Source organism: Lutra lutra, chromosome 2 (assembly GCF_902655055.1).
Source record: "Lutra lutra chromosome 2, mLutLut1.2, whole genome shotgun sequence".
NCBI classification, from domain to species: domain Eukaryota; kingdom Metazoa; phylum Chordata; class Mammalia; order Carnivora; family Mustelidae; genus Lutra; species Lutra lutra.
In genome coordinates this window covers 111,572,480-111,598,862 of record NC_062279.1, presented here as the reverse complement: position 1 = coordinate 111,598,862, position 26,383 = coordinate 111,572,480, and the positions used below count along the sequence as shown (strand labels likewise).

The 26,383-nt window shown below is 36.0% G+C and overlaps 1 long non-coding RNA gene across 1 annotated transcript in view; it reads left to right on the top strand.

The window, feature by feature from the left end:
• The window catches only part of LOC125094292 (uncharacterized), a 154,593-nt gene that overhangs the window by 91,179 nt on the left and 37,031 nt on the right, over positions 1 to 26,383 (top strand). The window lies entirely within an intron of this gene.

The following is a 26,383-nucleotide window of genomic DNA, read 5'->3' as shown; positions in this document are numbered from 1 at the left end:
TGTCTCTTAAGTTTGGGGTGGTTCAGAACTGAGATGACTGGCAGCATCTTAAAGACATCAGAGGCTCAGTTCAAAGTAAGGGCTTCTGGACTCCTCCCTCAATTTATTACTGTTTTGTGGGCTGAGTTTAGACTTGGGTCTTTTACTTAATTTTCTTTCTTGTTTTCTGAAAAGGAGTTTAATAAAAAAAATATACAATATATAATACTTGCAAAGCACTTTAGACATATGAAGTGGTAGTACTGGACTGCAAAGTACTAAATTCTATATCTAAGTTTCAGTTAAAATTTTTTTGCTGTATCTCCTTCCAGATTTGAGTTGGAGTAGTGCCCAGGACAAAGGCATATCTTCAGGGGAATATGAGTTTTTTATATGGTTAGGTAAAAGAGTGTGGGCAGATGGAGGCCCGTGTTTCCTACATATGAGGTCTTCTGGGAGGTACTTACGTTTTTCTGGGAATTTTTCTCCTGAAAAGAGTTGCCTGGATCTCTCATTTTATTATAAAACTTTTGCATTCTTGGTAGACTTGTATCTTTCCACTATCCAGCCAAACTGGGTGGAGGGGGGAATCTATTTGTGATACATACCTTCCTTGTCTCCATTCATCCTGTATTTGAGAAATGAACTGAGGAAATAAAGTCCCTTTTGATTTTAGGATCTGAGTTGCTTTGTTATTCCTCAGTAGTTTACTCACAGAAGATGATAATAGTCTTTTGGACTAGTTTTTTTTATTGGAAGAAAAAAGCAAATTTTCCTAATGACACAATAGTGAGAAAGATAGAGTTATGATCAGGAGAAAGAAGAACGAATGAAAAGGGAAATGAAACCCTCACTTAAGTGAAGTTTTCAGTTCCTGAAACCTATGGGTTTAAGTTTGTTCTATATTGCAGTTAAATGAGAAGATTCATGATGAGGATGGGATATATAACCAGTTACAGAGTTCTTGCCACCACTGGGTACCGTGGCAATGGTTGGAGTCTGTAATTAGGAAGGCAATCAAGACTACAGGATTAGACCTTCCACTTTAGAAAAAGAAGAGCCTTGGTTTTATTTACCATGAGCTCAGCTTGCAGATGATCATTTTGCTGTGGTTTTTAGAGAAGACCACCTTGGGAGAAAGGCATGTAAATCACATTTCACTGCTAGTTAAACAAATCAGTGAGAGTTGCAGAGGCAAACCCTCTGCAAAGTGAAGCCTTGCAGTAATTACCAACGGTCTCCTGAAAGGGGATGGTGACACACACAGACAGTATGAGTCCTGGCTTGCTCTTTGGAGTAAAAGAACATTCATTTGAAATACTGGTTCTCTTGTTATTGTGTCGAAAGAGAGATTTCTAACAGAGGGATTTGACAGACTAGACAAAAGGCCTGGTTAAGTAATCAAATGTTCATGCAGGTGTTCTAGTTTTCCCTGCAGCACTTGTACATACCACATGAACTATGCTTGGGACTAATGTACATTCTCTTTGGGTAAAAATATCTGCATGTAAACATTTTTCACTGATGATACATTTTTATGTAGACATTTTACTGCTAGAATATAAACATTTGTTTAATTCAGAGGATGAATGGGTTCTTTCCTAGTTTATCTACAGGATATGAGCATTCCTTATGATACACCATCCTCATTGAAGCTTACTTGTGAGCTTGCTGAGTTTGCCATTGACAACTGCACTATTGGGCTTACCTTTCGGGCTCTGGAGCAAGGAATTATAATTTCTCCTCTGTCACCATAAAAAAATAATTTTTTTCTTGTGATAAGAACTTTTTAAGATTTACTGTCAGTAACTTTCTAATATACAGCATAGTGTTATTAATTATTGTCACCATGCTGTATATTACATCCTCATGACTTCTTTATTTTATAACTGGAAGTTTGTACCTTTCGAGCTTCTTCACTCATTTCACCCATTCCCCATCCCCACTTCTAGCAACCACCAATCTGTTCTCTGTATCTATGAGCTCAGTTTTTGTTTTTTGTTTTAGATTCCACATGTAAGTGAGATCATACAGTATTTGTTTTTCTCCATTCCACTTATTTCACTTAATGTCCTCTAGGTATGTCCATGTTGTTGCAAATGGCAAGATTTCACTCTTTTTTATGGTTGAATAACATTCCATTTGTATTTGTATATCCCATATTTTCTTTATCCATGCATCCATCAATGGACACTTCATTTGCTTCCATATATTGGCTATTGTAAATACTGCAATGAACATGGGGGTGTATATATCTTTTTGAGAGAGTATTTTTGTTCTCTTCTGATAAATGCCCTTGAGTGGAATTGCTAGATCATATGGTAGTTCTATTTTTAATTTTTTGAGGAATCACCATATTGTTTTTCATAGTAGTTGCACCAATTTACATTCCCACCAACAATATGTGAGAATGCCCTTTTCTCCACAGCCTCACCAACACTTGTTATTTCTTATCTTTCTGATACTAGCTTTTCTAATAGGTGTAAGGTGAGAGCTTACTGTAGTTTTGATTTTCATTTCACTGATAATTAGTGATGCTGAGTGCTTTTTCATATTTCTGTTGGCCCTTTGTATGTTTTCTTTGGATCCTGTATCTATTTTTTAATTGATTTTTTTTTTTTTGCTATTCAGATATATAATTTGCAAATATTTCCTCCCATTTGGTATGTAGCCATTTGTTTTGTTGTTTCCTTTGCTGTGCAGAAGATTTTTAGTTTGATATAGTCCTACTTGTTTATTTTTGCTTTCGTTACCTTTGTTTTTAGTGTCAAATCTAAATATATCTATAGCCAAGACTGATGTCAAGGAGCTTACCATTTATGTTTTCTTGTACAGTTTTTTATGATTTCAGGTCTTACATTCAAGTCTTTAATCCATTTTGAATTAATTTTTTTGTATGGTGGAAAACAGAGTGGTCCAGTTTAATTCTTTTACATGTGGCTGCCTGGTTTTTCCAACACCATTTATTAAAGAGACTCTTTTTTTTTCCCTTTTGTATATTCTTGGCTCCTTTTTCACAAAGTAATTGACCCTATGTGTGTGGAGTTAGGGCATTTCTGATAAGTAGCAAAAGAATAGGAATCCTTATGGTGTTTTTCTAGCCCCTCCAATTAGACATTGGAAAGTGTGACTTTTTTTCACTCTTATAGTTGTGATTAGCTGCTTCTCTGCCTCTGACTACCTTGACACTGGCCCTTCCCTTTTGCTTCCACCTTTGGGTGCACATTAAAAACCCTTTACCATCAAGTTATATTTTGCAAAAGAGTTGTGGAGACGTCATTGATTTTTGTATTTAATTGTCTATACAGGCATTAAGTCAATACTGTCTAACCCTTTCCATGTATAAGGAAGGGCCAAAGTCTGTCATTTATTATGTTAAAATTAAGCATTCCAGAATATATCCAATTTGAGACACAATTAAGGCACTCCAGCCAGAGATGGAAACTATCTTATTAGTGTTACTTGTTTTTTGCTTTACATGATTTCTAGGTGGTGAATTTTAGGGCTTTCCTTTCCTTCACTGTAGGTTAAATGATCTCCTTATTAGGCCCATATATGGAGTCCTAATTATTCTGCATTGTTCAACTGGTTTCTTTACTCTTATAAAGTGTAACCATGTACTTTATTGCTGATTATTTATTTTTAACATAGATTTCAATCTCTGTCAAAGTAATGTATATGTATACACAGAATATATAGCATTTGTGTATATATATGCTATATATATAAATATATATTTAATGTTTATGTATATATGTTATTGTATTGTATATTGTATTGCTTCAAATCTTAAACATATGTATTTGTATATAAATATATAAAAAAAAATCCTTACTCTTCTATGCCTTGATTTGCCAGTTTTAGATTAACTGTTGTGAAAGATGAGGAATTAATTCTTTTAACCTGTAACATATTCTTCTTCCTTGCCACCCACAATCCCCCACCTGCTTTCACCCGTGTACCCCAGTATAGTATACCCAACACTTTTTTTGTTAACAATATTCAGTGTTACCAAGTAAATAGTTCTCACAGCTGAGCCATTTGCTTACTCTAATTACGTTATTTCTTGGTGTTAATAAATTGCCTTTTTAAAAATGATTTTTTGAGACTGAAAATGAAACTTATCTGTTCTCCAACTTTCTGAGAATTATGAATATCCTTTCAATTTAGTCAAATATATTCTTCTTCCATACTTTGCCCCCTCTTCCTTCCTATCGTTTCTTCTTTCCTTCCTTCCTCCCTGTCTTTCTGTTCTTTCTTTTTGCATACATCCTTTATGGAGCTTTCTGTTCCTCTTTTCACTTTTGAATATTTGCTTTTGAGGCTCAAATTTTCCTTTGTTAGAACCCTAGACAGGCCTTCATTCTTTCTTCTGTGTTGGGTCTTCTGTTTTCTCAGTCTCATATTTTGATTTTTTACTCTCATTTTGTTGCATCATGTCCTCTGATAGTTTCTTGAAGAAAGATGATAAGAATTAAATTTGCATATTTTAATTTTACTCCCTAAAGTGATTATTAATTTGTCTAAGTTAAGAATTCTTGGTAGGAAAACCTTTTCCCTCAGAACTGTGAGGGCATTTTTCCATTGCCCAATTTTGCTGCTGAAAAAATGATACTTTGATTCCGAAGCATTTTTATGTAACTTGCCTTATCTTGATGTAAATTTTTATCCTATCATATTTTATTTTTGTGATCATATTGTCATGTTTTCATCTCAAGTTTTTTCTTTTTCATCTTAGAACCTTTCTTTAGTTGTAGCATCTCTTTTCTGTTTTACAAACTATCTTTTTATGTTTCTTTGAGGCATTTATCGGTTTAAATTTTCATATATTTAAATGTTTATGTTTAAAATGCTTGTGTATTTATTATTTTAATAAGTAACACATGTGCATGGTAAACTGCTCAACAATAAAAAGATATTCAGGGGTAAGTGGGCCCTCCTTCCTCCCTTTGCAACTGCTATTCAATTTGCTAACACCAAAGTCTTCTCTTTTAGATTGTTAAGATTCTTTATAAGAATCTTAGGCTCCTGCTGGGAGGTGTATAAGTTATGTCCCAGGTGGGCAAAAGGGCTAGGATTTTCCAGTGTCAGGTAGGTCAACTGTCATAACTCCCTCTTTTCATCCTGACACCTTGCTCCCTCTTTTGGCTGTGTGAACTTAAACACCTCTCTGGTTCATTGGTTTCAGGGAGCACTATTACTTTAGTCTTCAGCTGGGATTGGGGAGGAATAGTCACATGACTGGGATAGGAAGTATGAAGGGAATCTGGGGGCCAGGATGCTATAGAGACTTAAATACAACTGCCTGTTTTCAGCCCCAATCTTCATTTATACTTTAGAGGGAACTGGTTCCTCCAATTTCTTCATCTTTCTGAGGTTATGCGTGGTCTTCTGTCAGTTTCAGGTGTTTGGTCTCACCCAGTCTTACTTTTAGGTATTAAATGGCCCACTACAATCCAAAGGAAAATCTTTCTCAATCCCTCATCTAAAACAAAGCTGCTCTCTTTTCCCTGCTGAGTGACTCAGTGGCCAGTAACAGACAAGGGGCATCTGGTAAGCTGTTGTTCCAGTTTTTTTTTGTTTTTGTTTTTGTTTTTTCTGCTTCTTCCTCTTCTCTCTCTTCTTCAAATTCCTTCAAGGTGGGGGAAAGAAAGAGAGAGTACCTTATGGGCCACCTTTTTTGGGTGTTTTGTAGTCCCCCCTACAAAGAACTTGACACTGCATCACACCCTTTTCAGTGCTTTTCTCTCTAACCTCCCCAGCCCCCATCCTGTGGTCTACCCACAGAGCCTCTATCTGATGGTATTCGTGGCCCTGAAAAATAGCCATCTTGGGCAATGTTTTCCTACCAGTTTTATGCCTACCTATTCCTCAGTGTCAGCCTAGTCCATGGAAACTTAGGATGATCCCACCAATTTACTCTCTCTTCACCCATTTGTCATGAATGTTCTCTAGCCAGCAGCCTGTCCTCATTTCTCCAAATGCAGTCAGATATCAGGATCTATGCCCCCAAACTCCCAAGGACAAAAGCTAAGAACCTTCTCTTGCTCTGTATCACTAGTAGTAGAGGGTTGACGTATGAGCTTCTATACCTCAGAATGTTACTGCTAGGCAGTCTGCCCTTCTGGAGAGCATCTTTTTACTCTTTTTTAAGAAGTTCTCTTGGGGACCCTTAATTTCATTTTTTGTTTTTCATACAAATGCATTGCAAAGTCTTTATCTGGACAACTCTCAATGGTTCTCTTATTTAGACCACTTGGGATAAATACTGTAGCACCAGTTTACTAACTTGGTAACAAGTTCTATTTGGATATGCCTATACCATTTTTCTTTATATTTGTTTCATTCCAGGTCTATTTGTTGCCCTTCTTTACCCTGTGCTACACTTTCAGGAGGCTATTCTCTAGACCTAGATTCTCTTGTAGCTGATTTCCAAGATCCAGTTGGATTTGGCCAATAGGGAATCAAAGAGAGAATAAGAGGAGAGAAGGGTCAGAATATATACTTCCTCTATCTCCTGTAATGTCTCCTGTGGTTATAGCTCCTACCACGTGGTCCTTCCTCCTTAGTATCAGGACTTCCTGGCCTCCTGGAACACTGTTTCCTCCCTTTCTTCCTTCATCACTACTGGTAGTAATGGCTTCCCACGACTGAAGTCTCTAGGTGCCTCACCATTCTTCCTTATTACCTTAACCCTGCCTAAAACTTATGTAAATCCTTGCTTTATTGGAGTCCCTTCATGTAAATGGTTTGGAGTGAATCTGTTTCCTACCATGATCTTGATGGACACGATAGTTTTTAGGACAATGGAATATTGAATCATAGTCTCAGAATTGGAAAAAGACTTTGTCACCAATTGAGAATGAACTGTATTGCGGGAAGGAAGGATGGTAATACTCAATAGCCAAATGCTGGGAACCACTACATTCTAGTCCCTTGGCACATTAAAACAAAAGCTTTCCTTATAAACACATATAGCCCAAGTACTGCTCCAAGCATTGCCTTGGTGAGGGAAAGGCAGAATGTATAATTATAAATTAAGAGTTTCTTGGGGCGCCTGGGTGGCTCAGTGGGTTAAAGCCTCTGCCTTCAGCTCAGGTCATGGTCCCAGGGTCCTGGGATTGAGCTCCGCCCGCACTGGGCTCTCTGCTCAGCAGGGAGCCTGCTTCCTCCTCTCTATCTGCCTGCCTCTCTGCCTACTTGTGATCTCTGTCTGTCAAATAAATAAATAAAATCTTAAAAAAAGAGAGTTTCTTAATTTTCTAAAAGAAATGGTCACAGTGTTCAGTAAGCCATTTAGTGTATCCATCATTTTGTTGAGATGATTTTTTTTTTTGACCTATCATATTTTGGAAGGACTGATATCTTTATAGTTCTCACCCATTTTTCTCAGCTTTGAGGAAAGGAAAAGACCCATCCATCTCCTATTTCACAAGCAAAGCTCTAGTTCCATGAAGGTTCATGAAGTTAATCTTCTGGGTTAAATTCTGTCTGCTCCTGAGACTGTCCCCACTACTTTGGATATTTGCATTAGGGAAAATAAAAGAAATGAAAAATAAAAAAAGAAAGAAATCTAGTATATCATTTTTGGGGAAGGTGGAGAGTAGAAGCAGGACCAACCACCTGTTAAATGGCTCAGGTTGTGCAGCAGCAAGTCAATGAGGTTCCTGGTGAATCTTGAGAAATATGCAGTGTGTGAGGGAGCTGAGCTCTCCTATTGCCCCCAAAGGACTGAACAGTAATGACTTCAACAGGTGTTCAGAAGCTTTTGCCAAAAGGAAAAACAATTAGCTGCTGCAGGGTAAAATTTTAGAGGCTATATACAAATCATCTTGTCTATTTGATGGATGTATGAGCATGTGCTCTTGGAGAAAATTGGTTTATTTTCAAAAGACTAAATTAATCATAAAGTTGTGATATAAACTGGTATGCTTAATTTATCTCAAATACATCAGTACATATCAGTTGCAAAGGAAATAAATTGTACATATTTGTGTCTAATAATGACCTTTCTTGCATTCAAAACTAAGTTAGTGTATATAAACTACATATAAATGTCATTAATTGAGGAATTTGGTGGGGAGAGGTCAATAGATGGAAAAATTTCTCTATTATTTATGTCACTTAAACAGTCAACTTATTGAGAAGAAGGGATGTGTTTCATCTTTCTTTGATCTGCTTATGTGCCTAACACATAGCAGGTATAAAAGTTTATTAGATGAATTTTTCATTCAGTTCTGATAGCTATTTTCCATCACTCTCCCAAAAAAAAGTAATTTCTATTCAGAGCTACTAAAATAGCTGGGCTCAGGAAAGGACTGAATTTTGTAAAAATTGCTTGAAGGCATATTATTTAAATTGCTTTCTTCAGCTTACTACTTCAAAGATCTATATAAATATGTCAAGGTACTTTATTTATTTACTATCAAATTATTTAGGATACTCTTCGCAAGTAGTCATTGAACTTTATAGTTTAGAAATTACGGAGTGCTTCTGATTAATAGATATTTTATGATTCAGCCTGGCACATAGAGTTTGTAAAACTTCTTAACATCCATTTACTAAGTGTCCTTTATTTATTTAAAAGAACATTTATTAGAAACTTAGGCACATTTTGAGTACAAGTTTGGGTTAGAAATGAAAGTCAAGAAGAGATTTATGTTTTCATGAAGCTTAAAATTGTGAGTAAGTGTGTGTGTGTATGTGATATAAGGGGAATACAGATCAATAAAATAGACATGGCATTGCATTGCAATGGGATCACAATAGCACAGGGGAAGAGTAGGTTGTTATGTGTATACAAGAGTAGGTTGTTAGGTGCCAACCCCATCCTTCAGAGTGAGAGAAGGCTGAAATCTAGAAGGAGGCCATGTTTTAGCTAAGAGTAGGGGGATGAGTGGGAGTGAGGCAGGGCCTGGGATCCAGGCAGAGGAAATCACATGTATAAGATCGGGGACTTCAGTGGATTTGAGATACAGTGCACAACAAAGTAAGAAAGAAATGATGTTTCCTATCTTAATAAAATTCCCACTCACACTGAAACAATATTGGCCGTAACATTAGCAAAGACATTGACAATCAGTATGGTGACTTTTAAAACTAGTGACAGCATTTACTAAGTACTATGTGCCATGTACTATGCTAAGTACTTCATATGTATTATATTGTTGAATCCTCACAATAGCCATATGAGACAGTTACTGAGATTGTCATCTCATAGATGGGGAGATTCCTGGTCAGAGAACTTAGGAAACAGTCCTAACCTGCCGATAAACTGTGGAGCCTGGACCCAGGCAGGCCTCTTTCACTCTAAGTCCATCCTCTTAATCTCTGTGCTTGTCTTTCTGGGTTAATAAATAAAGCAACTTCAGGCCATAAAATTCACTCCCAGTTAACAGTCTGTGCCTTAAGAATTTTAATTTTAAAAATCAGAAAATAGAAATTATTTTCAAATGTGTCTTCTTTCAAGCAGACAATTTTCTCATGTTATAATAAATAGTTGATTTCTTTTTTTAGTTAATTTATTTATTTTTATTATGTTATATTAGTCACCATACAGTACATCATTAGTTTTTGATGTAGAAAAACTAAAGAAAAACTAACATATTGTCTCAGGTTTTTAGGGAAGTATCTCTGAACTGCAGTTATTTGAAACGATCCTGATATTAAAAGGCCATGCATGGTGTTATTTTGAACATTACAGGCAAACTTTAACTTCTGTGTGTTTGACATCTCAAGTCCCCTGTACGTTCCTCACTGAGATCCAGGTTCATCTGTTTACCAAATCTAAATCTCTGGAAATTTTGTTCCTGCAGAAGATCTAGAAAAGATGATTTATTTTGATGCTGCACATTTGTCATTCACCTCCACCTTCCTTTCCCAGGGTCTCACTAAGGTTTCCATCATCAGTTCTGACACCACTGGGACTATCCTTTGTCTTCTGGTTGCCTGTTCACTTTCTTTCTGTCCTTTCTATTAACTCCTTTATCTCTCTCCATAATTCTGGTTTATTGTTTGTTCTTTTATATACCTATCTCTGGCATCTATCTTCCCAATTCCATCTCCTTCCACTTCATTTTCCTCTGTCTCCTCTTTGTTTCCCCTTTGTACTTTGTGCTTCACTTTGGGAAAATAATGGTATATACATATTTATAGCTTGGTGTTATCTAATTCCTTGCTTCTTCCTTCTTCCCTTCGCATAGTCAGATTAAGTTGGACTGATTCACAACTCTGTCCTTTCCTTTTTTGTCCCTTCATCAGCTATATTATTTCTTGCCTGATACTACTCTTTAGAGGAGGCTGGGAGATTGCCAAGTGACTCAGAAGACCTGACTGGTGGTCTTTGTTTCTTAGCACCTGAGGGACAGTATTTAAATTTTATGGAGGATGAGGTCTTATTTTGGATGCTGTACATCTCCTTTGGCCTAGAAAACTTATTTGGGAAAGTGGACATTGAGACCCTCAAGCTCTGCAATGCTAAATGTTCCCTTCTTAACTTTCTGATCTTTGTACATCTCAAACAAGTCTGCCAGTTAAAAAAGTGGCTAGTGAAAATGATGCTAGCATTCCTATGTTAAAACATTGAATAAAAATTTCCTTCATTGAGTCATCTGTGATCATTAAAAAGTGAGAAAGGAAAAAACAGTAAAAAATTCTAGAGTCCCCAGGATAACCACTGTTAGTGTATTTTTGGTGTTTGTTTTGTTTGCTTTTAATGTACTTCAGAGTTTTAAAAATTATGTTTCATTTTGTCATTTTGGTTTGTGACTCTTACATAACAATAAATATTGTGTATACAATTTTGTATCTTCTTTCTCTACTTAGTGTTATAACAAGTTTTTTCTTCATGTTTTACCATATTTTCTACAATCATAATTAAAAAAAAAATACAAACTGCCAACTATGTAGTATTTCTTGAAGTACCTAGACCTCAACCATTGACCAATTGTTCCATACATCCGACTTTTCTTTCTTTCTTTCTTTCTTTCTTTCTTTCTTTCTTTCTTTCTTTCTTTCTTTTCTTTCTTTTCTTTCTTTCTTTCTTTTCTCTTCTCTTCTTTTCTTTTCTTTTCTTTCTTTTTCTAGAGAGAGAGAAAGAATGAGAGAGGGAGAGGGTAGGGGAGGAACAGAGAGAAAGGGAGAGAGAAAACCTTAAGCAGGCCCCATGCCCAGTGTGAGCCTGACTTGGGACTTGACCTCATGACCCCGAGATCATCACCTGAGCCAAAGTCGAGAGTTGGGAGCTTAATGGACTGAGCCACTCAGGCACCACTACACTCCTTACTTTTCAACGTGTGAGATTTCACTGCCATGAATGCTCAATTTGATCAATGTTATTTTATTCTTCAGTGACTTTCCTTGTGACCCTCAGTCATTGCATCAGGGTCCTATGTGAAGGATTACTCAGGGAGCGTAAGGAATAAAACACTGAAAACAATCTTGAGGTTCTTTTGAACTTCCTCCTACTGATCTCTGTTATGATGTAGTATCCAGGAACAAACTGTAAAAAACCTGGGAGTAGCTTTGATGAGAAATAATGAAGTAATGGAGTTAACAACATTTCTGGAAATGAAAAATACAGACCTACAACCTCAAGTCTTAGAGAAAAGTTATTAATGTCCCATTTCACATGAATAAAGAATCTTATACTGGTACCAAGAGGGTGTTTTGTACAGATGTTTGTTGAAAGGATAGAGTAGTGTAAAATCACTAGAGGGAGTCTGATTTTACATATGTGAGTTAGGACTGCAAGTAGCAGAAAACAAAATTAAACTAGCTTAAACAAACGTAAATATCATTAGCTCCCATGCTCACAAATTCAGAGGAGGCGAGCTTCAGGCTAGTTTGAACCAGTAGTTCTGGCTGTTTCTCCAGTTTGCTCAGCTGTACCCTCTGTGCATTGGCTTCATCTTCAGGCTGGCTTCCTTCATGGAGGTAAAATGAATGCAGTTATTTTAAGCTTTATAGTTCTGTTTCATCACTTTTGGAGGAAGTGAGACCTTGTTTTCTGTTTTTTTGTTTGCTTGTTTTATTAAGCATGAGAAAACTCAGTTTGTTTCCTATGATTAAGAGTCTCTTATGGTTTGTTTCCCTCTCTGATTTCATGTTGGCAGAGGTGGCTTAAACCAATCAGGTTTACTCCTGGAGCTCACCATGTGGTAATTACCCTTTATGCATTTGGGTTGTATGGGGGAAGAGATGAATGCAGGAAGGAAAATTGGGCCATTATTAGGAAAAGGAAAAGTGCGAATGGATGCTCTAGAAATTTAACCTATGATAACTGTCGTTCTGGAGCTTGTGTTTAGTTTAGGGCTTAGTCACTGGAAAAATGCTGGAAACATAAATGTTCACCTAAAGGGAATAGATGAATCATGTATAAAATGTAATTATGATAAAAATGGAGTTATTAAATCTTCTATTGAGGTATAACTGATAATTCGTTATGTTACAGTGGGACAATGTAATGATTTAACACTTGTATACACTGCAAAATGATCACCATGTTAAGTCTAGTCATCATTTGTCACCATAAAAAGTTACAATTTTTTTATGATGAGAACTTAAAAAAATTATTTTATTTTATTTTTTTTAAGATTTTATTTTTATTTATTTGTCAGAGAGAGAGAGAGAGAGATAGAGCACAAGCAGTGGGAGTGGCAGGCTCCCTGCTGAGTAAGGAGCCCGATTCCAGACTTGATCCCAGGACTCTGGGATCATGGCCTGAGCTGAAGGTAGATGCTTGACTGACTAAGCCATCCAGGCATCCCATTGTTTAGTTAGTTTTTTAATTTTTTTTTTAAGATTTTGTTTTTAAGTAATCTCTACACCCAATCACCCAATGTGGGGCTCGAACTTAAAACCCCGAGATTGAAAGTCACATGTTCCACTGACTGAACCAGCCAGGTACACACCATAAAGACAGTTTTTAAGATCCACCCTCCCAGCAACTTTCAAATATGCACTACAATACCATTGATTATAGTAACCCTATTGCACACCATATCCCATAACCTATTCATCTCACAACTTTATCTCACAAGTTTATACCTCCCCACTCCCTTCATGCATTTTACCAACTCCTCTTACCCTCTGGTAACCACCACTCTATTGTCCATATCCTAAATTTGCTTTTTTTTTTTTTTAGATTCCACATATAAGTGATATCATGGAGTGTTTGCCTTTTTTTGTCTGACTTATTTCACTTAGCATAATATCCTCTAGGTCCATCCATGTTGCAAATGGCAAGATTTCATTCTCTTTTATGGTTGAATTGTATTCCTTTGTTTATGTGTGTATTACATCTTCTTTATCCATTCATCCATTGATGGCCACTTAGGTTGTTTCCATATCTTGACTCTTGTGTATAATACTGCACTGAACATAGGGATGCATATATCTTTTTGAATGTATGTTTTCATTTTCTCCAAATAAATGCCCAGAAGTAGAATTGCTAGATCATATGGTAATTCTATTTTTAATTTTTTGAGGAACCTACGTATTGTCTTCCACAATGGCTGAACCAATTTACATTCCCACCAACAGCACATGATGTATCCGTTTTAACATCCTCACCAGCATTTGTTACCTATTGTCTTTTTAATGATAGCCATCCCAATAAGTCTGAAGTAATATCTCAATGTGGTTTTGATTTGCATTTCCCAGATGATTAGTGTGGCTGAATATCTTTTCATGTGCCTGTTTGCCATCTGTATGTCTTCTTTAGAAAAATGTCTATTCAATCTGCTCTGACCATTTAAAAAAAATTAGTACTACCCTCTGCCCATTTAAAAAATCAGATTGTTCTTATCTTTTTGCTATTCAGTTATAGGAGTTCCTGATATATTTTGGATATTAACCTTAATAGATATATGGTTTGCAAATATCTTCTCCTATTTAATAGGTTGCCTTTTCATTTTACTGATGGTTTTCTTTGTTGTGCAGAGGCTTTTAATTTGATGCAGTCCCACTTCTTTATTTTGGCTTCTGTTGCCTTTGCTCTTAGAGTTAAATTCCAGAAAACATCACCAAGACCAATCTCAAGATTATTAACTATGTTTTCTTCTAGGAGCTTTATTGTTCAGGTCTTATGGTCAAGTCTTTAATGCATTTTGAGTTAATTTTTGTGTATGGTGTAAGATAGTAGTTTAGTTTCATTCTTTTGCACATGGCTGTCCAGTTTTTCAAACACCATTTATTAAAGAGACTGTCCTTTTCTCACTGTAAATATTTTCCCCCTTGTCTTGGATTAATTGACTACATATTTCTGGTTTTGCTATTCTGTCCTAATGATTTATGTGTCTGCTTTTATGCCAACAGCATGTTTTAAATACTTTAGCTTTCTAGTGTAGTTTGAAATCAGGGTGAATGATACTTCCTGTATTGTTCTTTCTCAAGATTGATTTGGCTATGTGGGGTCTTTTGAGGTTCCACACAAATTTTAGAACTATTTATTGTAGTTCTGTGAAAAATGCCATTGGAATTTTGGTAGGGATTGCATTGCATCTGTAGAATTCTTTGAGTAATGTGGGCATTTTGACAGTAGTAACTCTTCCAATTTGTGAGCACAGAATATCTTTCTACTTAATTTTGTTTAATCTTTAATTAATTTAATCTTTCACCAGTGTCTTATAATATTTGGTGGACAGAAGTTTCATCTTTTTGGTTAAATTTATTCCTAGGTATTTTATTGTTTTTGTTGCAATTTTGAATGGGATTGTGTTCTTAATTTCTTTTTCTGATAGTTTATTCTTAGTGTATAGAAATGCAACATATTTTTGCATGTCGATTTTATACCCTGTAACTTAACTGAATTCATTTATTTAAACAGGTTTTTTTGGTGGAGTCTTTAGGGTTTTCTTTTCTTTTTTTAAAAGAGTTTATTTAAATTCAAGTTAGTTAACATATAGTGTATTATTATTAGTTTCAGGGGGTAGAATTTAGTGAATCTTCAGTTGATGTAACACCTAGTGCTCATTACATCAAATGTCCTCCTTAACGTCCATCACTCAATTACCCTATCATCCCAACCCACCTCCCTTCCAACAACACTCAGTTTGTTCCTTACAGTTAAGAGTCTCTTATGGTTTTCTATATATAAAATCATGTTGTCCACAAAAATAGTGACAATTTTACTACTTTCTTCCCAGTTTGGTTGCCTTTTATTTATTTTTCTTGTCTAATAGCTCTGGCTAAGACTCCTAATAACATGTTAAATTGAAATGTCAAGATTGAGCATCCTATTCTTGTTCCTGATCTTAGAAGAAATTCAGCTTCACACCACTGACTATGACATTAGCTGTGGGTTTGTTGTATATGGCCTTTATTATGTTGAGTTACATTCCATCTACACCCATTTTGTTCAGAGATTTTATATAAATGGATGTTGAATTTTGTCAAAACTTTTCCTGTATCTATTGAGATGGTCATATGATTTTTCTTTTTAATTTTGTTAATGTGGTGTATCACACTGATATATGATTTGTGGATGTAGAACCATTCTTGCACCCCTGGAATAATAATCCCTGTGCTTGATCATACTAAATGGTCTTTTTACTGTATTGTTGAATTCAGTTTGCTAATATTTTGGGGGGATTTTTTCATTTGTGCTTATCAAAGATGTTGGTCTATAATTTTCTTTTTTGGGGTGTCCTTGACTGATTTTGATATCAGGGTAATGCTGGTTTCATAAAGTGAATTAGGAAAAATACTCTCCTCTTCAATTTGCTGAAAGAGTTTGAGAAAGATAGATATTAAACATTTACGTATTTGATAAAATTAGCCAGTGAAGCCATCTGTCTTGGACTTTTATTTATTGGGAGGTTTTTGATTACTGATTTAATCTTCTTAGTACTAAATGGTCTATTCAGATTTTCTATTTATTCATGATTAAGTCTTGGAAGAGGTATGTTTTTAGGAATTTATATATTTCTTCTAGGTTATCCAATTTGTTGGTTTATAATTGTTCATAGTGGTCTCTTACAGTATTTTGTTTTTTTTTGTGCTATCAGTTGTAACTTTTTTCATTTCTATTTGATTTATTTGAATGCTCTCTTATTTTTTCTTGATGAATCTAACTAATAGTGTTTGTCAGTTTTTAAAATTTTTCGAAGAACCAGATTTTCACCTCATCAGTCCTTTCTATTGTCTTTTTAGTCTCTGTTTTATATATTTTTACTCTGAACTTTCTTATTTACTTCATTCTACTAATTTTGGGCTTCATTTGTTCTTTTTTTTTCTTTTTCTAGTTCCTTTATGTGTGAAGTGAAATCATTTACTTGAAATTTTTCTTGTTGCTTGAGGTGGGCCTGTATCATTATGAACTTCCCTTTTAAAACCACTATAACTGCATCCTATATATTTTAATAAGTTGTATTTCCATTTTTATTTGTCTCAAGGTAATTTTTGATTTCTCCTTTGATTTTTTCATTGATCCATTAATTGTTCAGTGGCATGTTTTTTAATCGCCACGTATTTGTGATTTTCTCAGTATTCTCCTTGTAATTGATTTCTAGTTTTATACCATTGTGGTCAGAAAGGATACTTGATATGATTCCAAATTTCTTAAATTTATTGAGACTTGTTTTGCGGCCTAACATATGATGTATCTTGGAGAATACACCATATACACTTGAAGAATGTGTCTTCTGCTGCTTTTGAAAGGAATATTCTCTGTATACTTCTTAAGTACCTCTGGCCTAATGTGTTGTTTAAGGCTGATGTTTCCTTATTGATTTTCTGTATGGATAATCTATCCATTGGTGTAAGTGGGATATTAATGTCCTCTGCTATTATTTTATTGCTGTCAATTTCTTCCTTTAGATCTGTTAATATTTACTTTATATATTAGGTGCTCCTATTTGGATGCATAAATATTTACAAATGTTTATTTTTTTGTGGGATTGACTGTGTATCATTATGTAATGCTCTCCTTTATCTATTATTACAGTCTTTGTTTTAAAGACTAATTTTATTTGATGTAAGTATAGCTACCCCAGCTTTGTTTTGATTTCTATTTGTGTGAAACTTCTTTTTCCATCCCTGTGCTTTCAGTTTGTGTGCATCCTTGCATTGGAAATGGGTCTCTTGTAAGCAACATATAGATGGTCTTGGCTTTTGTTGTTGTTGTTGTTGTTGTTGTTGTTGTTTGTTTGCTTGCTTTTTATCCATTCAGCTAGTCTGTGACTTTTGATTGGAGAATTTAGCCCATTTACATTTAAAATAATTATTGATAGGTATGTACTTATTGCCATTTTGTTTTTGACTGTTTGTAATTTCTCTCTGCTCCTTTATTTTTATTTTACTCTTTTCTCTTATGGTTTGATACTTTCTTTAGTGTTGTGCTTAAATTCCTTCCTCCTCCTCTCCCCTCCTCCTCCTTTCCCTTCTCCCCCCTCCTCCTCTCACCTTTTCCTTTTCCTCCTCCTCTTCCTTCTTCTTCTCCTTCTCCTTCCTCTTCTTTTTCTTTTTTCTTTTTTTCTCTTCCTCCTCTTCCTTCTTCTTCTCTTTCCCCTTCTTTTTTCTTCTCCTCCTCCTCCTTTCCTCCTTCTTCTTCTCTTTCCCCTTCTTTTTTTCTTCTCCTCCTCCTCCTCCTTCTTCTTTCTCTTTAATCTCCTATAAGTTGTTGCTTTGTGCTTATAATGAACTTACATATAAAAGACTAACTAGTTTCTTTTGTCACTAGAAACTTAAGTTTGAATACATTCTAAAACTATACTCTTTTACTTTCCTTTCCCATTTTTTATGTTTTGTTGTCACATTTTACATTGTAAAATTTTGTGTATTCCTTAACTGATTATAGTAATTATAGTTATTTTTACTACTTTTGTTTTTAAACATTTATGCTAGCTTCATAAGTGATTAAGTCACTACCTTTAAAGATTTTATTTATTTATTTGACAGAGAAAGATCACAAGTAGGCAGAGAGGCAGGAAGAGAGAGAGAGAGAGAGAGAAGCAGGCTCCCCGCTGAGCAAAGAGCCTGATGTGGGGCTCGATCTCAGGACCCTGAGATCATGACCTGAGCTGAAGGCAGCAGTTTAACCCACTGAGCCACCCAAGCGCCCCAAGTCATTACCTTTAATATATATTTAATATTCCCAGTGAGATTTATACTTTCATATATTTTCTTGCTATTAATTAATGTTCTTTCTTTTTAGTTTAAGATGTCCCTTTAACATTTTTTAAAGGCTGGGATTAGTGGTGATGAACTCCTTTATCTTTTGCTTATTTGGGAAACCCTATCTCTTTCAATTCTGAATAACCTTCTTGGTTGGAAGATTTTCCTTTCAGCACTTTGAATATATAATTTCATTCCTTTCTGGCCTGAAAAGTTTCTGCTGAAAATTCTGCTCAGTTTTGTGGAGGTTACTTTGTATGTAACAAATTGCTTTTCTTTTGTTGCTTTTATGTTTTTTTCTTTATCTTCCGCTTTTGACATTTTAATTATAATGTGTCTTGGTATGGCTCTTTGGGGTTCATTTTATTTGGAATTCTCTGAATTTCCTGGATCTGGATTTCTTTTCCCTTTCCCAGGTTAGGGATGTTTTTAGCCATTATTTCTTCAAATAAGGTTTCTGCTATTTTCTCTCTCACTTCTCCTTCTGGGACCTCTCTAATGCATATGTTATTTTCTTTGAAATTGTTCCATAGGTCACTTAAGGTATCTTCACTTTAAAACTTTTTTATGTTGTTCTTTTTGTTTGAATTCCACTGCCCTGTCTTGTAGATCACTGATCCTTTCTTCTACTTCATCTAGTCTGATGCTGAACTCCTGTAGTGTATTTTTTAGTTCAGTGAGCTCTGTGACTTCTTTTTGGTATTATCTTGTATTTTTCTGTCTCTTTGCTGAAGTTCTCATTGCGTTTATCCATTTTCTCTGAAATTCCTGAGTATCTTTATGACCATTACTTTGAATTCTTTATCAAAGAAATTATTTATCTCTGTTTCATTAGGGCTTTTCTCTATAGTTTTATCTTGTTGCTTTGTTTAGAATGTATTCCTCTGTTTCCTAATTTTGCTTGAATCTCTGTTTCTATGTACTAGGAAACAGCTATCTCTTCCAGTTTTTAAGAAATGGCCTTGTGTAGGAGATGGACCTTATCTTTCAAACTGGCCCAAGTTCTTGGTTGTTTTTCAAATCCTTGTAATTGCCAGAACAGCTTGATTTATTCTTAATAGTTCCCAGGTGTTGAGGGTGTGCCAAGATCAACCAGTGTTCCAAAGAGAGAACTCTAATCAGTACCTAGTTTCAGGCCAATTGGAAACCAGACCTTCAGGTAGGAGCTTTTAAAGTATACAAATATATAGAGTTCTTTGCCATCACAATTAAACTTTGCCAGCCTCCAGTTCAGACCAATCTAAAGATGTCTCCTAGGCAAGAGTTGCAAAAACTGAAGCTTCAGATAAGTGTATAAACTCCTTTCTGGGAGACACCAATGAGTTGTAATGAGGCCTAGGGAAAGCACAAAGATGGTGTCCCTCCACCTACATTCTGTAGAGCACTTTTGTAACCTATAGATATGTGGCAAACCTGAAGTCTGTCCCTCAGGCTGAAGCTCCAGGACAAGTAAATATGTCTTTTTCACAAAAAGTCTGGGGATGTGTTTCAGTCTGTCTGTCTGGTGCTCTGTGGTGATAGTCTGCTTTAATAAGTGGTCTTTCTGATTGTTATAGTCTGGTGGGAGCCAGGAATGGAAGATTCTCCCTGGACAACAGAGCCAGGTGATCAAGGGGTAGCTCTTACTGTGCATTGCACATGTTCTCTGGCTTTAGCAAGGCAGCTGGAGAGTGCAGTGTGGGGTCCTGCCTGCCTACTTTCACAGGGCGTTAAGAAAATGTAGGGCTAGGATGCACCTATTTTCTTTAGTGAGGCAGTAGAAGAACAAAGGTTCTGGACACATCCATCAAAATTATCATTGTAGAGGGAGAGCAAAAAAATGGTGCCTGCCAGTGTCTCCAGCTCTGGAGAGTGTCCGAACAGGCCTCTGCCCCTCTGGCAGATATTATAAGGTTACCAAAGGAATCATCTTCACATATAGTCTAGGTGCTTTTCAAACTGCTCACTTTGCACTGGTCCCTAGGGTGAGTCAGTCTGTATGCCAGCCTTTTATGAGAAGTTTCTCAGTTCCCTACTGTCCTTTAGGTCTCCTGTATGTGAGCCCCATTGGTTTTCAAAGCCAGGTGTTCTGGGGACTCCTTTCTCCATTGTAGGTCCAGGATTGGAGTGCCTGTGGGGCACAAACAACTTACTCCTCAGAGAAAAGCTCCAGTTTGTGAGATCCCTCCTAATTGAGGGATGCTGTACTGAGTCTAGGGTTTTTGGCAAGGCTGTATCTCTCTCTCTCCTAACCATCTTGATTTTACTGTTTGTTTTGAAGGTGGAGTTCAGATAGTTTTCAGATCTTTTTCAAAGGGAATTCATTCTGTATGTAACTGTAGATTTGGTATGTCTGTGGGAGGAGGTAAGTTCAGGGTCTTCCTAACACCCTCATCTTGAATCATCACTTAATAATCAGTTATATTTAATTTTAGAGAGAAAATGGTTTTGGAGATATTTTATGGTACATAACTGCGGAAGCATGTTTTCTGGTTTTTCAAATCTCACCTCTCCCATTTAGTTTTGTGATCTTAAGCAAGTTACTTAATCTCCCTGGGCTTTAGTTTCTCCATCTGCAAAATGGGATCCTGAAATATCTACTGCACAGTGTTGTTGTGAAGGCTAAAGGAGTAAATGCATATAAAGTTTTTATCACTGAGCCTAATTCACAATAGCACTTGATAAATGTTTACTTTTAGTACTTTTATTTTTCACAATATATTGTGATCAAAATTTCCTCAGTGTCCATTTTGTCAGTTATTCATACTATATAATATTTCCATAGGTTATTTGAAAGCATTAGTATAATTTCTTCCATGATCTGATGTAAAATTATTTTTGCAAAATATCTGGGAAATACGCATTGAAAAGTGACATATATTTTGCCGTCTGTGTGTGTGTGTGTGTGTGTACATGGATGTGTGTATGTATGAGAGACATGGTGAAGGCTGATAAGGTTCAACACCCTTAAGCCTTGTTCATTTTTTTAAAGTTTTATTTATTTAAGTACTCTCTATACCCCACATGGAGCTTGATTCAGAACCCCAAGATCAAGAGTCACATGCTCTTCCAACTCAGCCAGCCAGGCACCCCTAAACTTTGTTCATTTTTATGTGCTTTTTAAATTATGAAAATAATATACATTGACAGTTGTCACCCACTCTGTAGATGTGAATGAATTCTAATCCAGAGTTTGATTCTGATGTTGAGACTGATGAGATACCACATGCACCAAGTCAGTATGAAAGGTTTATTACTTACAAAGCAGCATTCTGTGAAGTACAAGGTTGGCTCCCAAGCAGGTCCAGAGATAGTTTGAAAGAATATGGAGAGGAGACTGGCTTAGCTTTTTACTGTAGTAGGGATTGGGTCAAGGGTGTGGGTTCCTGTGCATGGCCAAGAGATTATATGGTTTGAGCTTCCCATTTGCACCAAAGAAGGTAGCATCTGGGGTTTCTTATCAGCTTGCCCATCTGAGAGGCAGAAGAGCAAGCGTGGTGATGGGCCTTAAAAGCTGTTTATAGTCAAACATCATAAATGGAATCAGACTCTTTATTACTGCTGTAGGAAACATGGAAGATAAAGAAATCCTAATACGGAAATTAAAATTTTTGGTAATCACCCAATCCAGATACATTTACATGCTTATTTTCTGTCTAGATTATTTCTGGTAATTTAAAAGTCCTAGGACTTGATTTTTCTAGCTATTGTTTAACCTTTATTAATCATCATAAGTCTCATATTTTGTGTGCTGAACCAAAGAGAAAAAGCTATTTAGGTTGTAAATCTTCTGGAAAAATCAAGTTGTCTTATGGGCTTTCCTCTTTAAAATTGCAAGCCATTTAAGATTATCTGTAGTAATGTTAAACAGATAATATCAGTTTTAATGTATTGAGCAAATGATAATATAATTTCTGTTTATGTCATGTTAGTTTGGAGTCAGAGAATCAACATCAGTCATCCAGAGAAAACTCATGATCTAAAGTGTTTAAATGATTTAAAGTGTTTGTATTCTTTTTAACCTCACTGATTGCCCATTTTTAGAGTTATTAATTGTGTTTCTTGTTTCTATCTTTGTTTTGTACTTTTTCTTTTTTGACTGGCATGAATATGGCTTAAATTGACTCTAGAGGACTCTAAATGTAATCTAGTTTTAAGAAATAATTTTTCCTTTTCATGGAAAAGTTTATTGAATGAATAGAAATTTGAAGCTTTCCTTGTCTAGAATAATGTAAATTATTTAACAAAAAAACATGGATTTGTTGATGGCACAAATACAAGGTGTATTAATCAAATACTCTGAAAGTCTTATTTTGTTTAGATTTTAAAGACTCTAATATGTTAATCAGACCATAAAAATTCCTAAAACTGTTGTTATAAAGTTTATAAAAAATTGAAAATATAAACTCTACATACATTCTAGAAACAGCTCTAGCAGGCTTGCAATAAATAAGATGAAGCTGATAAATACGCAATTTAAGGAAAATTCTGTCATAAAATTACATTTATCCATTCATTTGTTTATTCATGACATGAGTGTTAATTGCCTAGATCACAACAGAGACTGATGTATGGTCCCCAGTTCAAGGAACTTTCACTCTAATGGGGGTAGCAGACAATTAAGCAGTCAGATACAATGGAGTATGATATATATTAGGATAGAACAACCAGAATTATGCTATTAAGTTTATTGAAGGACTTATTTTTTCATAATACTCACTTTTCTTTAAGCTGTGTGACCTTGGGTTTTTTTTTTATACTTCTTTGAGCTTTAGTTTTCTGTTATAGTTATCTGATTATACATGATTTATTGATTTTTGGGAGGTAAAGATTAAATAAAAAAGTATGCAGAGTACTGAGCACAATGCTTGTGTATATTAAGTGCTTGATCAACAGTAGTTACTATTATCCCTACTCAAAATCCTAATCATTGTACAACTATTCATCTTAAAAAGGCTTTAGAAATATCTTAAAATTGGTAAGAGTGGAACACAATTTAATTATGTTTTCGTTATGTCACTTACTCCCTTATGCCAAACCCTTGGGTGGTTTTTTATTACTTATATAATAAAGGCCATGTTACTTTTCTTGTATTTTAAGGCCCTCAATAATCTATCTCTTAAGATCCTTTTTTCTTTTTTTTTTTTTTTAAGATTTTATTTATTTGACACACAAAGAGAGAGATCACAAGAAGGCAGAGAGGCGGGGAAGCAGGCTCCCCGCCAAGCGGAGAGCCCGATGCCGGGCTTGATCCCAGGACCCTGAGATCATGACCTGAGCCGAAGGCAGAGGCTTTAACCCACTGAGCCACCCAGGCGCCCCTCAAGATCTCTTTTTCAATAGGTCCTACATGTGCCTCTTCAGCTATTCATTAAGAGTAATCTATACTGGGTGACTGGGTGGCTTAGTTGGTTGGGTATCTGCTTTCAGCTTGGGTCATGATCCCAGGGTCCTGGAATCGAGCCCAAGTCAGGCTCCCTTCTCAGCAGGAGGCCTGCTTCTCCCTCTCCCACTCCCCCTGCTTGTATTTCCTCTCTTGCTGTCTCTCTCTCCTTCAAATAAATAAATAAAATCTTAAAAACAAAGAATAATCTATATTTCCCTGCTCCTCTTCCTTTACTTTCACTCTATAATAATAATAGAAACTAATATTTATTGAGCATTATGTAACAGGCACTGTGTAAAGTACTTTACATGAATCATTGTATTTAATATTTATAGCATCCTTATGATGTACTCTCTCTCTTTTTTTAAGGCTTTTTATTTATTTGACAGAGAGAGAGAGAGCACAAGTAGGTGAGCAGCAGGCATAAGGAGAGGGAGAAGCAGGCTTTCCACCAAGCAGGGAGCCCGATGTGGGGCTTGATCCCAGGACCTTGGAATCATGACCTGAGCCAAAGGCAGACACTTAACCTGCTGAGCCACCCAGTTGCCCCCTTATGATGTACTCTTACACTGTCCCTGTTTACAAATGAGAAACTAGACCAAGTCACACAACTAGTAAGAAAGAGTGCCAGAATTCTGACCACCATATTGTGTTGCCAATTCTTCACAGCTGTACCCTTCTGCCCTCACCTTCTCTGCTTGATGAGATTAACTCATTCTTCATGGCATTCTTGCAATTACAGCTTCTGTAGAGGTCTTCTCCCAGTGTCTTAACTAAAGTTAACCTTTTGATACGACATACACTTAGAGCATAAGTTTAAAACTATGTTATAGCATCCATCTCATCCGACTTTCTATTCCTTTTCTTCATGTAAATATTTCCTGAATGCCACCAAAACAATCAAGAGTGGGCACCATTGTCTTAAGTGGTTTTCTGCTTCTTGGTGGGGGGAGGGGCATACAATATGCTTTATACTTCAGAGACCATCAGTAGGTGTTTTTGGAGTTAAATTCAGTTACACTATTTATCTGAAAATGTTTTATTATCCATGTTAAAGTATCTTTAATGAGTATGGACTCAGACAGCAGAAGAGAACTTGTTAGATTTTACAGATTGTACAGATCGTATGGTAAATTTTGTGTTAAAGATAAAGACTTGCCTTAAAAAATATGTGTTTAAAAAGTAGTGGGTAATGTAAGGATCATATAGGTCTCAATACTACTATTCTTGTTTCAGTAGTTCATACTAGGACAATTACATTCTTCATGCTTAATCAGACTGAAATGTTAAAGAGAGTAAACTCTAAGAGAGGCAAAATCATACTTGTCTTGGTTACTAAGAATCCCCAATTCCTAAAACTGTGCCTATGTGGAATAAGCCCTCAACTATATTTATGTAGTTGATATTAATTAAATGTTGAGGCAACTTAAATCTTTGAGAAACAAATGGACTAGCAGTAAGTCAAATGATGAGTCAAATAAGGATGTAATTCTGAAGACTTCATTGCTTAAAATATGCCATCTAACTGGTAACTTTCCTTTCTTTTTAGACTGTTATTCCAAGCTGGCAAGTTAGATTATTATAATTCACAAGGTGTATATTCAGTTTTGTTTCTGTGCTATCATCAAATGTAGAGCAAGCCAAAATGGAACATATTCATTTATCTGCAAGATTGCAATAACTAATTTTATGACTGCTCCTTTCTCTTTGCCTGTCTCATATCCATAATCTTTTGCGCAGTTTCTGGAACTGGACTCTCAGTGTAAATCCTTATCTGAAGCCTACACTTCACCACCAGCTTCCTTTGGAGTGAGCCTGGCAGCACCATTTCTGGTTGTGAAACTGACAAAATTCTGAGAGATAACCAGATGGATCAGTTACTTTTCATCATTTATAATAATAGGAGTTTGGGCAGAACTTTGCCTGTGGCCCAGAATTATAGTGTGAGGATACAAGAGTAGTGGGTCATTTTCAATGATTTTTCCTAAAGGAAAATACCTTTGTGGGATAAGAGCAGCATGATTTTTTCTCTGACAAAACAATAACTCTGTGATTCAAGATTACATACTGCTTGCTGATGGAGTGACCACTGTTATCTGCTATTGGGGGAAGGTTTTACCACCTTGTCTCAAGTGAAAGTAGGAGGAGAACAGACAGGAGGATAGTGAATAAAAAAGACTGGAAAATGGATTTCTGGTCTAAGAATCCCTGTTCTCTTTTTCTGTGTTATCTTGAAGTTTTTGTGAATGTTCATAAATAAGCGCATTTACTAAAACATTTCACAAAGAAGACTAATGCAATGAGTTCATTGGAAACCCCAGGAAATATGAAATAGCAAAGGATTTCTCTCCTCGCCCTTTTAATTTGGTATGTGCTTTCCTGGCAGATAGCCACATACTGCCTGGAGAACAGACTCTTTAAAACGGTCTTGTGGGAGTTTGTGGGTCCTCATTTATCATCTGGATGTAGTCACAGGAGCCAGCAGAAGTGAAAATAGAACTCTTTCCAAGTCACTGGAAGCCCCCCAAGAGTCCCTGGTAACAAATGGGAAACAGCAGCTAGAAAATGGATTTCTTTTAAAAGCAAACACTCTAGGAGTCATTAAAAAGTTTCCATTTTCAAGTTCTGTCATATAATGACTTTTTTTTTTCTCCCCTGCAGAACAAATACAAACTACCCACATTGTGGGTATATTAGGGTTAAGTTAGATGTTTGCATTTTGTAGTACTTAGAAAAGTCATTTCTGGGGCGCCTGGGTGGCTCAGTGGGTTAAAGCCTCTGCCTTCGGCTCGGGTCATGATCCCAGGGTCCCGGGATCGAGCCCAGCATCGGGCTCTCTGCACGGCAGGGAGCCTGCTTCCTCCTCTCTCTCTCTCTCTGCCTGTCTCTCTGTCTACTTGTGATCTCTGTCTGTCAAATAAATAA